Consider the following 14,465-nt stretch of genomic DNA (forward strand, 5'->3'; position numbering starts at 1 on the left):
TATAATGCAAGGGAGAGCCCTGCTGGCAGACTTCAGAGCAGCAGTAGACGTCGAATTTAAACTAACTTTCTTAAGAAAACCACCAGTGATGTACGATACATGTCATTACTTCTTGGCTTTCTGTAATTCACACTTTCAAACTGCATCACTTGTTTTGAGTCTATGTTAAACACACCTTTGAGTTGGTATAATGTACTTATGGCTGACTTTCTATTGAAGCAACATTAAAATTCATAGGTCATATTCTATCTGGATTTCATACGTTTAGGAAAATGTAATGCACAGTCTACTTTGAGTTCTGACAGTGCAGGTGCAGTAAAATTAAACTTAGTAATACATGTGGTTCTCAATGAATGTTAACACCTCTTGATTTCTAAACCTGCTCTGGGTAATTACTATACATTATTATTATTATTATTATTATTATTATTATTATTATTATTATAACTATCTCCTTTATTTGACTGAGAGAAAACCTCTTGTTTTACTCATGAAACACATCCAGATTGGATTTAAGCTTAGGATCTTACAAGGATATTGGATGGAGATCAGGAAATATACTATCAGTTCTTTAGTGGGATTTCCCTCTTAGTTGCTGTTTACTTGGTTTTAATGTGCAAGAACAGCAACAACAACAAAAAAAAACCCACATATTAGATTATGAAGGAAAACCAGTCCAGAGTCAAGCCTTCTCTATTGTTTGTAGTGTGGTGTTGCTGCAATCATGGCTCCTTATATTTTCATGAAAGAGAGTCAACTACACATGAAGGAAACACTGAAGGCAACAACACTTTTCTTCTGAAAATATACAGCTGAATAATGTATTAAAGCTTGAGGCATTGTCTTAATGGAAAATGGAAAGCAAGCAAACATTAATATAAAGTCAATAAAATGGTATTTTTTTTAAATCGTTAACCAACCAGAGTTTCTGGTAAATCTCTGAGGTAAACAGAGCTTCTCCCTTATGGAATGAGTAAACTACACAATTGTTTTCTATCATTTATAATGACGAACTACAGAAAATGTAAACAGGTTGTTTAGGGCAAAGTAATTTCTTCTAAACCACAATAATTAAGAGAGCCCATGCAATAGGAGATAAGTGGCTTTTTTATAGTTAATTATATTTAAAAGGTTCTATTATAGGATAATATTTTAGAATGTAGGAAGATGAATATGGTAAATACTATTAGATGAATCTTCTTATCCTACATTGGGTCTAAGTAAAACCCAGTGACTCTCAGAATTATAAAATAATTTCCTTTATTTACCGTTCATCCTTATGATGCCCGCGGCACTAGTTAAATCCGCCATGTTTGATGGCATGTGTGGCTTCCTCATTGCAGTCACAAACGCAAATCCTTAACTAGGATTTAGAGACAGACATCAATGCTATTCACACATAGATATGAATAATAAATATAGATCCATCTCTTCATGGTCTTTGCTTTCATGTGTTCAGTTGTCACAGAGCAGCCTCGGCTTGCAGAGGGCTTCTGAGAAAAGCGTTGTCTCGGAGCAGTGAAAACAAATGACTCGAAGTCAAATCATGGGTCCAAGCTGTCGCCCTGTGTTCCACTTGAGACTGCTTTCCAGACTGCTGTGTCTCTGTTCTGCTCTCTCTGGAGATCTCCAGACAGCTCTCTCCGTGTATTCAGCTCAAGACAGTTCTCCAAGAAACTCTTTCGTGCTATTCTAAGAAACATTTCTTTAGAGACTGCATCTTTTGCAGATAACAAACCCAGTCATTTATTTTACTTATCAACTCAGTCATTTACTCCAGCTTCTGTTTTGATTATTCTGTTAATCAGCATTGCATGTTCCCAGTCCTTTGATCCTTAGGAAATAGTAAGCACACATTGTTCTTCTTTTCCTTTCTTTTCTCTTCTTTTCTTTTCTTTATTTAAACATGGGAAAAGAATTCAGCGATCTCCCTGCCATTGTTAAGCACAGAAACAGAAGATAAGATTGTTTCTACTATGCCTGGTCCTAACCTTGCTCCTTTCCAGGAGAATGCTAAACTCAGAAATCTGCCTGCCTTTGTAAGCATAAACAACAAAAACAACAACAACAAAAAGCTTAGCTTGGTGAGAACTCCTAATATCACCATTCCCTAAGTCTCTTTCTTTTTCCCTTAGTCTCTTTCTGACAAGTTGACACACAGCACAGCTGTTTGTGCTCTTTTAGATTCCCGAAGCCTCTCATACGATTCTTAGATCCTTATATTTCACCTACCTGAAAAATTATATATCTTTTGAACTCATATCTTTAGAGTTCTTTTCCACAGCCTTCAGGGTTGTCCTAAAATTCTCACCGTCTACCATTTTGCTAAGACATTAGCCACACCTTTGCCTCCTAGACTTGCACTGTCTCTGATCATCATGGAGTCATTAAGACAACAGGGAGGACATTCCTTGAAGGAGGACCAATAATTATATACAGTTTTATAGAAACAAGATTTGCTGTCGTAGCAGACATTTACACTCACAGAGGCACCTGCATTGTTGGCCTTGTCCCAGGGGCAGGAGACATATTTTTCCACCCCAACAAAGGTCATGGGGGACTTGGCATTCAGTAAGCCAGGATTTAATAAGTGCACAAAGAAACACTGACACTCAGATTGACCTATCCATTTTTAAAGATTTCGTTATTTTAGTACTTCAAACCCAAGGCCTGAGCAGAGCCAAAAAACAACAGTGGCTCTGAAAAGAGAAGGGAAGGAAATATAGGAAGATGTGCTTGACATCCAGCACAGAGCTTCTGTTCCCTATTAGAGTGTGACTTCTCTCCAGTGGCCGTGCCTGGGATTCATGTTTGGGTCTCAGCGCTTGAAAGTCCAAGGCTTGCCTTCTTATCACTTATATTTTAGTTTGCTGTTCATGTTGGTGGTCAGGATAGGGGGAAAAGTGACAGAGATCTATGGGGAAGAAGAGAGAGGCTGGCAAAGGACAAAAAACTAATGAAGAGGAAGAGGTTGAGATGAGAGAAAATAATTGAGCACAGACACCCAAAGCAGCTGCGGCTGGCTCATTCTCTTCACATTTGTTCTATTAATATTGCTGTGTGATTATATGTATATGAGTGAAAGTGTGCACGTGTAATCACTTGAGGAAAATGCACCAGATAATCTCTAACCATCAAATGTAGCCACGTGTGTACATAAGCCATAATACCCTTTACAATGTCTACATAATTAGATCAAATCCTAACTAGTTTTTACAAAATAACAACTGAAAAAACATTCTCCAATTTTCTGATCATATTCTTCAATGCACTTCTCTATATGTGTGTGAGCCAATATGTGATACGTTTATTTAAGTGTTCTTTGCAAGTTCAGATACCATGCTGTAACTAAGTAATCAAAAACACGATTGAAATCACAGAAGAACAAAATTAATTCCTTCCTAGAGATTGTTTTATGCTTAACAAAAATGCTAATACATTAATCAAGGCAATACTCTAGACATATATTTTATCAATTTAAAACTGTGTCAGATAATACAGATTCTGAGGTTGGTGTAGTCAGGCATTACAGGTGATAAAGAAACTACTATGTGCATATGGTTTTGTAGATCTAAGACTACAGGAGTGATCAAGGCATTGTCTTTCCTTGAGAGTGGCTGATTCGTTGGAGTTGATAAATAACATTCATACAACTGAAGCTAATAAAAAGTAATACTGACTATTATGTGTTTGATGCCTTTCACATTTTTCTGTAGAGTGACTTTATAGTCTTCTCTCTTCTCTTTGTCAATGACTTCCAGATGGATTTAGTTATGCTTGCCCCTTGATAATTCAGTTTGTGATCATACTGTGCTTCTGTCACCACCCATTTAACATCCATTTCTCTTTCACATTCTTAGTTTGAAGACAAAAGAAGGATAAGACAGGTAAATAAGACATTAATTACTTGAGCCACCTGTAACATACACCGGAAAGCTTACCAGGATGATCTGTAAATACGAAATCAATTCTGTATTTCTTATCAAGATGACATGGCCATTTACCAGTCTAGAAAACTCTGCATTCCTCAGCATGTATATTCTTTAGAGAGATTTAAACCATTTTGAAACGCAGATATATCCAAGTTGCTAGCAGGGTAAATTAAATTCTTTCAGACCTATTTGTGCCATCAAACCCAACATTACATAAAGAGTTTACCCTGAACCCATAAACCTGAATACCCTCTGGGTTGTTTTCAGATTGAGATATGTATTAGAGAATAGGCACACAAATTATCCTTTAAGCAAAACACTGGAAATCCCCCTGTATCATTTATTTCTATAACGCATGTTTATGTACATAATCCCTTCATCCTACCACAACTCCTGTCAGGACTTGGTTTATTCTAACATGACCTCAGTTATTAGGCTGCTTCCTAAGTGGCTTCAGTAGATTTCATACCCTATTGATCGATCACCCCTAAAACCCATTAGCTCTATACATGAAACTCAATCTTGTCTCATCTTCTATTTGCATTTCCTAAGCCACTCCCCTTTATGAACTACAACAATGAAACATATTTATGGATGTCACTCCATTACATAGATTCTTACAGCTGTTCAAATATATGGTTTTTTTCTTCTTATAATCCCCCTCTATCACTTTGTGTCTTCTAAAGTAATACTCACTTGAATAGCGAATGCAGATTTAATTTATTCCTGTCTTCTAAAACGTATGCTTATTACTCTCAGCTTTACTTGTCTCTGGTGTACAATAAGAATAATTACAATGTTTTCCAAAAGAGAGACTCTGCAAACTTCATTCAAGGAGACATAAATAATCTATGGGCTTTGAAAACCATGTAGTGTTTGTCACAGGTATTTGATCTGCTATTCAAGCATGAAAAAAATAAGCATTGGCCATATATATATATATATATATATATATATATATATATATATATATATATATATGATACTAAATATGAACAAAATCAAATGAAAGCCAAATTTGGCCTGTGAATCTTGTTTCAACTACTTTTGCCATAAGTCCACAATGCAAGATCCTTTTTATGTCACTTCTATTGAAGTCATTAACTGTGAAATCATCTCTGTAGGTAAAAGCATAGAAGCAAATAAAATTTCTTGATATAGGTAGGCTAATGTCAATGATTAAAAATAGAAATGATTAAAAATCAAACAGACATCCAAACAAATAAAAACATGAACTTAAAACATTTTAATGACTTCAAAAATGGGAAATAATTATAAAAGTTGTGGATCAATTAACAGTGTAATGAAATGAATTATATCTGTTTCTTTTTGAAAAGATATCATATATCCAATATATCTAAGACTAGTTATAATGAAAGACAAGTACCTTGAATGTATTAAATTGATAGTATATATGTATCTTACTTTTTAAGATCCATTTGATGATTGGAATGATTATACAAATATTGTTTATTATATATATTGTTTAATATATATTATATATTAATATTGTATATTATATATATTGTTTATTATATATATTGTTTATTATATATTGTCTATTCTGTTAAATGTTGCCAATAATCATGAAAATTTAAATAGATGGTTTCTTAACTGTGGAAACACTATGCAATTAATTTAGGACTGACACATGATATGAATTTGAGAGTTCAGATTATTAAGTCTTTTAACATTTCTTTTTAATTAATTATTTATTCTATGTATATGAGTACACTGTTGATGTCTTCAGACACACCAGAAGAGGGCATTGGATCCCATTACAGATAGTTTTGAGCCACCATGTGGTTTCTGGGAATTGAACTCAGGACCTCTGGAAGAACAGTCAGTGCTCTTAACCACTGAGCCATTACCTCAGCCCCTGTCTTTTAACATTCTTAAACTTGATGTTTCCCCAGGTTTCATAACTGTATTCTCATTGTGATTAATATCTACTCAAACGATAATAATTTAGCTAGATCAGCAAAATTCACAGAAATATTGGCCATTGAAAATAGTCAATATGTCCGTTTTTGAAAGAGTCAGAAGTGGAGGCCTCAGTTTGGGGAACCAGTTGGAGTTTAGGGAACCCTGTGAAAGAGAGGGAGGAAAGAACGAGGACTCAGGACATTGAGGACACTAGCAGATCGTGGCCCACTGAGTCAACTGAGCAGGGCTCTTATGGGCTTACAGAGACTTCAGCAGCGAGCGGGTAACTACGTGTGTCGGCATCGGTCCTCTGCATGTATATTGAGGCTCTTAGCTTAACGCCCCTGTGTCATTCCTCACTGTAGGAACAAAGAGCTCAGAAGCCTTTGCCTGCTCTTGGACTCCTTTTCTTCAATTAGGTCGCCTTATTTATCCTCGATATCAGGACTTTTCGCTGTCTTATTGTGTTTTGTCGTGTGGTTGTTGTCTGTTGGAGGATTCTCCTTCCTGAAGGGAAATAAAGGAAGAAAGGATCTTGGATAGAAGGGAGATGGTGAGGAGCTAGAGGAGTGCAGGGAGGGAAAAATGTGGTAGGGATGCATTGCATTTTCAACAAAAAAGGAAAAGAAATAAAACAGAATAACTTGGGACGGGGAGATGACTCAAAGCATAGTGTTTGCTACACAAGCGGGAGACCTTAGTTCCGAGCCCTAGAGCCTATGTTGAACTCTGTGGTGACAGACACCTCTAATTGTAGCACTGGATGGCAAGGCCAGGATTAGAGACGTTTCCTGGCCAATCAGTCGAGACAATTAGTGAGCTTCAGTAAACCAATGAGATTTTGTCTAAGAAATATAATGGAGTTAGAAAAACGTACTCATTTTACCTCCCCTACCCTTCACAGTCACATACACAGACATGCACATTTCTCCACACAGACATATGCATGAATCTGCACACACACACACACACACACACACACACACACACACACACACACACACACACCACAAAATTAAAGAGGAAAGCATTTGATGCCTTTGATTGAATGTATGAATGTAATGTATCTGATGGTGTGTCAAGAAATATTAATCGTCCAGAACAGACAGATGAAAACACAGAAGCAAACCGCACATCGGGTACCAAGAAGTTTTTATTTGATTCGCTTTTTCTTATTGCCCCCAAACTGATAGCCAGTGGACAACTAAAAACGGTGAGAACATTTCTCAAATTCTGTGTTCAGAAAACCACAATAAGGTGGTATGAGCTGCTTGCCCATTTTAGCTGTGCCCAAAGCACAAATTACTTTCATCCATCTATTGTGTTTCCAAGAAGGATATGCCTGTTTGAGGGGAAAATACATATTTTAGTAGAAGTAACTCTCTCCCTTCCTTGTATGTTGTAGGGAAGAGTTTACCTGTCTTTCCTCAAATCCTAAATGAAATATTCAATATTGCTAATGATAGCAATAGAGATTGCCCAGTGAGGGAAGTGCTTGCCTTACAAACATGAGGATGTAATTTGCGCTCCTTAAATCCTATGTAAAAAACACATTCCTGTAATGCTAGCAGTGGGGGAGGAGAGACAGCAGGATTGCTGGAGCTTTGCAGACCAGCTCTTCTTGACAGGTAGTTGCACTTTTAGGTTTGCTGAGAGATTTTATTTCAAAAAGTAAGATCGAGAGCAATAAAAATGTACCCACTGTCATGTAAACATTCATATGCTTTACATATATGTACTAGATGTATAGATTCATATTAGGTTTATATTATATAGCAGTATCACACAGAAAATATACATATGTCCATATATTAGAAAAAGAAGTCAAGTTATGGATTTGGATTTTATCATTTTACACCTAACTTGAAAATAAAAATAGTAATGATCGATGCCATGAATCATTCAGTAAATTTAGAAGGGAAAAAAATCAATCAAGCATATTGCTTCTCTGAAGTAATAAGCTTCAAAGGTAGAAAGTCAATCTGGAAATCCCAAAGAATACACACAGTCAATCATTAGGGATTATTGGAATCACTTATGAAAAGAAAAGCCATACACAGGAGAATTGCAGGTGAAGAAGCCTTTCCTGTGAAAGACATGCTGAATTAGTAGTCAGGAGAATGCCTCTAGTATGACTGACACAGACTCAATTAGTGAGCTTGCACAAGAAGAGAACTTTTCTGGGTATTGCTAATCAAATTTATAGTAAATAAAAATAAGGCAAAATAGGTTAGTTAACTAACTTTTACACGAAATCTAACTTTTACAGCTGCAGCCTTAGATGCGGGCAGGATAAGCCTGCTGATACGCTTATCCCTCTGTTTCCTGAATAAACACATTTTCTAAAAGTAAATGAAGTCCCACGGACCATTTAGCACTATTTACACACTGTTCACTGAACGCCTGCACACCAGCTCGCTCTGTTTCTAGAGAGCCTGTGAAGCACCTATGAGGTCTTTGAGGGAGAACATTTGGCTCACATCCCACGTTACATTATGAATTTAAAAGTAGGACGAAATGACACTATTATGAATTTTTCTGAGTGTGTTGCTTTGTTTCCTTACAGGATCTGGTTAAATTGTTGTTGTTCAGGCTGTCTACCCTCAAACTGAAAATATTTCTGCCTCAACAAATAAATAAATAAACAGGATGGAACATTTTGTTCTTGACTTGAGTCAGTAAACAAAATTTCAAATATCCAAAATGAATATCTTAAAAATATATTATTGATATTTTTATATACAATTCTCTCTCACTCACTCACTCTCTTTCTCTCTCTCTCACTCACTCTCTTTCTCTCTCTCTCACTCACTCTCTTTCTCTCTCTCTCTCTCTCTCTGTGTGTGTGTGTGTGTGTGTGTGTGTGTGTGAGAGAGAGAGAGAGAGAGAGAGAGAGAGAGAGAGAAGATTTTGACATTGGGTGCTCTTGAGTCTAGGTCACCAGGCTGACTGGCCTGCTGTCACATCAAATAAACCCTTATTTTACTTACTACTGGCTTCATCACACGGGATTAGGATGTTAGCTATGTTAGTAATAGTTATATTACTGTATATTGCTTTTAATATAAACTTTATTATGGATGTACTTATCTTAATAAATGTGAATTTATAGATCAAATGTTCTCATAATTACACGAGTATTGGGAATTTACAGCATTCAGTACTTGGGTGTTTGGAATATCTCATATGTAGCTCAAGGGATATTAATATTTGTAAAATATGTAAGAAAGACGATAGGTTTGTATTCAATAACTAAAAATATGGACTATGTATCATTCTAAGTACTGTGGGTAAGAGACTGGTCAGTGGCTAAGGCACTTGTTGCAAGAGAATGACAGCCTTAGCTTGAATCCTAAAATCCCACATGAGTCTGGACTCGGAAGCATGTGTCTATAATCCCAGCACTCCGATGAGATGAGAAAGAGAGACAATAGAATCTTTTAAAGACTGTTGAATATAACCATGATGTTGGATTTAAAGGCAACTCTAACTATTGAAATACATTACTCTGTAACTATGAAATGCTGAGAACTCTATCAGCAATCAGAGAAAGAGGTAATAAAAAAGGAGCATTAGGAAGACCTGCCCCTAAAAAGATGCCATCTTCGTTATTAGTAAAAAACAGTTCAAACCTGGGCAGAGTTGTGTAACGGCAGCACTGGGGAAGCTAAAACTATAGACTGTCTTTACTTCTAGACTAGGCTGAGTTATAAAGTGTCAAGCAAGTGAAGGCTACGTAGCAATACTATGCTATAAAAATGATACATCGATTCATATGCATATATAAATATTAAAGGTAAAACCAGTCAGTCATACGGAGAGAATAATAGTTTCGTTTTATTTTAATTCAAACAGTTAAGTGTTTTAAGAAATTCAGTCTTGTCTTTAAGGGACAATATTCAATAGTTTATGCATTCCTATATATCACTAATTGCCCTATATGCACATAAATGTAATAATTATTTCTAATGTATAGGCAGAATAATGTTAATCAAGTCATTCTAGCATCTTTCTATCTTAAGCATTCAAATATATCAGAGAAAATGACAATTTAAAAAGGTGTTGGCAGGAGAAACTAAAAATATGGATCATTAAATGCAGGGAGATTGTTTTATTTTTATTTTTTTTTTTATTAACTTGAGTATTTCTTATATACATTTCGAGTGTTATTCCCTTTCCCGGTTTCCGGGCAAACATCCCCCTCCCCTCTCCCCTTCCTTATGGGTGTTCCCCTCTCAACCCTCCCCCCATTGCCGCCCTCCCCCCCATAGTCTAGTTCACTGGGGGTTCAGTCTTAGCAGGACCCAAGGCTTCCCCTTCCACTGGTGCTCTTACTAGGATATTCATTGCTACCTATGGGGTCAGAGTCCAGGGTCAGTCCATGTATAGTCTTTAGGTAGTGGCTTAGTCCCTGGAAGCTCTGGTTGCTTGGCATTGTTGTACATATGGGGTCTCGAGCCCCTTCAAGCTCTTCCAGTTCTTTCTCTGATTCCTTCAACGGGGGACCTATTCTCAGTTCAGTGGTTTGCTGCTGGCATTCGCCTCTGTATTTGCTGTATGAGATTGTTTTATATTATTTAGACAGGTAAAATATAAACCAAGAAGTCATTAAATACCATCAGATAAACCAGTTTTGTTGACTTTCAAGGCAAAAAAAAAAAAAAAAAAAAAAAAAAAACCACCCGGAAAGACAAAGCAAGACACACAGACGTGTTAACTTGTTAATAGTTCATTTCTTTTTTATCAATAAATTGTATTTCAGGGGTAAAATGAGCTATTTTGATGAAGTTACCTTGTAAAGAAATTAATTAACATGTTGGGATCATTATTCAAATACTTATGGTGCAGTGGTAAAAACTTTTAAATCCTAAACAATGTATCTATTGGAGCATGAAATGTTTTATTACTTAATGATGAACATTCTTCACGGTAGCTTTCCAAAGGTTATTCTAACTGGAATTTTGTGCCCATAGATTAACACCTTTCCTTTTCAAAATTCTTTCTACTTGTAGAAATTTAACTTTATGTGCTTTCAGTAATTCCATGTATAAGCACATACACAGAAGAATTAAAAGCAGCATGTAGCAGAGTGTTCTTTGCCCACATGATTCTTGTAGCATTATTGTCAGTGCTACAGAGAAGAGAAACAAGATTTGGATGCATTTGTCCATAAGGTAACGTTATTATTCCCCAGAATAAATTATATCATCTGCCATAATGTGAGAGACACAGTAGAAATTATGCTTAAAGCAATAAGCCAACCGTATGACCTCACTCTCATGTGAAAGGCATGATTTTAACTTAACTAGATCTGTGTTACTTCTCACTTATCTTTTGAGAGTTAATATTTATGTTGTTTTCATGTAGCAATTCTTTAATACAAATAGTAGAAAAATTATGCATATACAAATCAGCATTTCAAACCTCTACATATGAATATAAGACAACCTTCAAAAGAAACGTGCTTTTAAAGCATACAATGAAAGCTTTGAAATGTTAAGTTGGGAGCTGGAACAAATTGGAAAAGTGGCTTTTACTCATCCTATGTTATTGTCATCATCTCAGAGGCTTACTGCTGAATGAGCTCATCCTTTCTAATTGTTTCTGAAATCCGCTGACTGGTTTCGACTCAGCTGTGTGGCTCAAAGTTCCTCTTCAAGCTGTCTGATTCTAACTGACTTCTCTCAGCCTCCGACAGAATTGGTCTGCTTGGTGCCTCTGAATTCCCCAACTGCACGAATTAAACAGAACTGAATGGAATTGCAGGAACTTAACTAAACTCAAAATATCCAACTGAACTGCACATTCTCTCTCTCTCTCTCTCTCTCTCTCTCTCTCTCTCTCTCTCTGTGTGTGTGTGTGGTGTGTGTGTGTGTGTGTGTGTGTGTGTGTGTGTGTGTGTGTGTGTGTGTGTGTCCTGCTGTTAGGTAGCCTGTCTTTCATGTCTGTTCTCATGAGAGTTGGTTGTATCCGATCCCTGACTCATTCTGTCAAATATTTCTCTGATTTTGTCACTTTGTCTCTCAACGAGATGTCACTTTGAAACACAACTGCTTCCTTCTACAGTCTAATGTTGCCTTCATTGTTTAGGATGAAAAGTATGTCTGTTTTCAGTGACAGGGATTAAAGGTGTGTGTCCCGTCTGCATTTCAGCTGGATCACACAGACCTAGAAAGACTTTAGATATGATCACTTGCCAGAGCAGCCATGTTGTTGGATCAAAATTCCTCTACAACAAAACTTATTATTTTCCTGTGCCTTTCATCATGTAGAGATAGTAAGAGAGAAGTTTCACTCTATGGCATGAGTGCCAAGTGGAAAAAGAAAAAAAATAACAGAAAGTTGGATTCTAGAACAATGGATCAGCATTTAGTAAGACTATTTGATCTTCAAGAGGACCTGGATCCGTTTCTGATTACCCCAACATAGCTCACCACCATCTGTAATGTCAATCCCATGGGGTCTGAAGCCCTTGTCTGCCATTTTTGGGCAAATTATTCATGGATTGTGCATACATACATGAAGGCAAAACATCCAAACAGATAAACTAGAATGAAAATATAAATAAAAGGTTTCAGTTGAAGATGTAGGTATTTAACATGAAAACATTCTTTTCTACTCAAGAAATAAAGTGGGACTTGATATTATGATAGAATGTTTACATTATATAACTAACTGAGACTGTATATTTTCATTTTGATGGTAATGAAATATGGTGACAAAGCAATATGTTGGAAATTTATATATTATATATTTGGACTCTACAAGAATCAACATTTCACAACTAGATAATTTATTATAAAATATTATGTATCATATATGCAATATTTAGAAATATATGTGAGCTAAAATATGAAGTGATATTGAATTCAACAATTAAAACCTGAATCTTACTTAAGAGAAATATCTGTGACTGCTTATAACAGAAGTAAATCTTGACTCTTGGCAGGTCACTCTACAACTTTCCAGTGTAGACCTTTCCTCTACCCTAATTGATAAAGGTTTTAGAAACTAGGTACATAAAATAAGCTTGACTCAATAAAACTTTTCATGTCAGTAAGACAAAATAAAAACAAAATTAAGTTCAAATATTATACATTATAAAATAAATAGTTAATAAAATAAGATACAGGCAGAGTATGCACCTATCTCCCCCTTCTCTGTGTTTTATTAGTATATATCTCTATCTTTTGTTATTTGAATATAGATAAAATATATCTGAAATAATATGAAGTATCATAGTGAAGCCAAAACAAATATGTGAGAAAGATATTCTTTATTTTCTAACAACTTTGTCAATCTTAAGAATTGTTATAAAAATCTTATGTGATTTAGGATGTAACAGTTTAATTTGAAATTCACAGTAATGTCTTGATATCCAGTTCCTCCATAATGACATGTGAAATATATAAACAGATATGCAAACATTGACACCATATCAAAAACATTTTGTCTGCCATTTACACAATAATTGTTCTTCTACCTATAAATTTATCAACTTAAAAAAGTGAAACACAAATACTATTAGACTTTGTTTTCATGCAGCCTGAAAATGAGCTCAGAAGACCTATGCTTCCATTAGTTCTAGTGTTTACATTAGTTTATCTGATTTTAAAATCATTTTTGAAAATTATACTCCACTCAATAGAGTTGTGTAGCAGAATTGGCATGGTCTTAAAGTTTTATTTAGTACTATTTGGCTGTAATTCAATATTTGAAACCATCTGAACACATATAAACATTAAATTTTCTAAATATGTCCTATTGACAACTGTTAAGTATATTTTGCTGATTTTGTGTGATATGATAAATTTTTTAAAAATCTCCATAAAATACATTTGACTGCTTCCTTCTATTAAAATTATGATCATTTCCAGTTAATCATAGAATAGTCATCTAAATTGTACCGTTTTCTTGTAATGATGACAGTGAGATTTCTATTAGAGAATCACAGTAATCTGATTCTGTGACGATATTTTGTCTATGTTGTATGTGCATACTACTATTTTAATGTCTTTCAATTATTTTATCTTGTAAGGAAAATCAATAATATCTCTGAGAGCCAAGGGTATGATTCATAGAATCACAATTTTCAAACCTACATAAAGTTCCATAACTCTATAAGCACCATTATCCAAATTATTGACCTTACTTACTGTGGTTAAGTGTAAACTGATGATAGTTTTTGAGATGTATAATAAAGATTAAAGGATAATTAATAATGAGATAAAATTCTTGATGTATGACATAAACAGATTTTAAAATAATAAACTTGGTGTCACATCTGTGAACTATTTGATAATTTAAAGACAGAGAAGATTTTTTTTTCTGTTATAGACATCATAAATATTGTCCCTTATTTTTAGGTGTAGAATCTGTTTTGAAGCGTAGTCTGATTAGTGGGCTTTTAAGTAATATGGACTCAATTTTGAAACTTTTCTTACATTTTATCATACAATTAAGTGAAAAAAGAGAAATGTGTAAAAACATGTATCTAAATGTACACCAATCCTACATCGGTTAGCATTCTAAATACAGCATACACGTACAGTCAAATGTCAGCATAGACTATGAAAGGATTCTTAGAGGAAGCAACCTCAGAAAGGT

This window comes from Rattus norvegicus, chromosome 15 (assembly GCF_036323735.1).
Source record: "Rattus norvegicus strain BN/NHsdMcwi chromosome 15, GRCr8, whole genome shotgun sequence".
In the NCBI taxonomy this organism is placed as follows: domain Eukaryota; kingdom Metazoa; phylum Chordata; class Mammalia; order Rodentia; family Muridae; genus Rattus; species Rattus norvegicus.